Here is a 1,218-nt window from a genome sequence, read left to right as displayed (position 1 = left end):
CTGTTTACTTATTTGTTTGTGAGCGATTTCCGCCTTTTGGATTAATTTTCAATGAAATTTGTCAATGTGACGCATCTCACCGCTGTCTCCCTTTGGGCCCTGACTGTCCAAAAAGGAGGCATCATAATTACATGTCAAAACAAGGTGAATCAACAGAGAATCACAAAAATTAAAATAAAATTTTAAAAAGTAGCCTCAGGACTCAGAGACACAAAGACAGGTGAGCTGCAGCCTCTCAGGTGAGCTCTGATGCCACAGAGATCGACAGACAGGTGAGCTGCAGCCTCTCAGGTGAGCTCTGATGTCATAGACATCAACAAACAGGTGAGCTGCAGCCTCTCAGGTGAGCTCTGATGTCACAGAGATCAACAAACAGGTGAGCTGCAGCCTCTCAGGTGAGCTCTGATGCCACAGAGATCAACAGGCAGGTGAGCTGCAGCCTCTCAGGTGAGCTCTGATGTCACAGAGACACAAAGGCAGGTGAGCTGCAGCCTCTCAGGTGAGCTCTGATGCCACAGAGATCGACAGGCAGGTGAGCTGCAGCCTCTCAGGTGAGCTCTGATGTTACAGAGATCGACAGACAGGTGAGCTGCAGCCTCTCAGGTGAGCTCTGATGCCACAGAGATCAACAGACAGGTGAGCTGCAGCCTCTCAGGTGAGCTCTGATGTCACAAGGATTGACAGGCAGGTGAGCTGCAGCCTCTCAGGTGAGCTCTGATGTCACAAGGATTGACAGGCAGGTGAGCTGCAGCCTCTCAGGTGAGCTCTGATGCCACAGAGATCAACAGACAGGTGAGCTGCAGCCTCTCAGGTGAGCTCTGATGTCACAAGGATTGACAGGCAGGTGAGCTGCAGCCTCTCAGGTGAGCTCTGATGCCACAGAGATCAACAGACAGGTGAGCTGCAGCCTCTCAGGTGAACTTTGATGTCATAGACATCAACAGACAAGTGTGCTGCAGCCTCTCAGGTGAGCTCTGATGTCACCGAGATCAACAGACAGGTGACCTGCAGCCTCTCAGGTGAGCTCTGATGTCATACTGAAAGCTCTAGCCATACGATTCTTATTTTCAGATTATTATACACTAATTAAAACATACTTATGAATATTATATTCCATTTCTGCAAAGAGATCCCTCTAAATCTTACATACTGGTCCTTTAAAGATACATAGATTTAAGCATCGCTGTGGCTCTGAGGTGAGTTTTGAAAATGTTTTGC

Source organism: Thunnus thynnus, chromosome 18 (assembly GCF_963924715.1).
Source record: "Thunnus thynnus chromosome 18, fThuThy2.1, whole genome shotgun sequence".
NCBI lineage: Eukaryota > Metazoa > Chordata > Actinopteri > Scombriformes > Scombridae > Thunnus > Thunnus thynnus.
The sequence above is the reverse complement of the archived record's forward strand: the minus strand, read 5'-3'. Positions refer to the sequence as shown.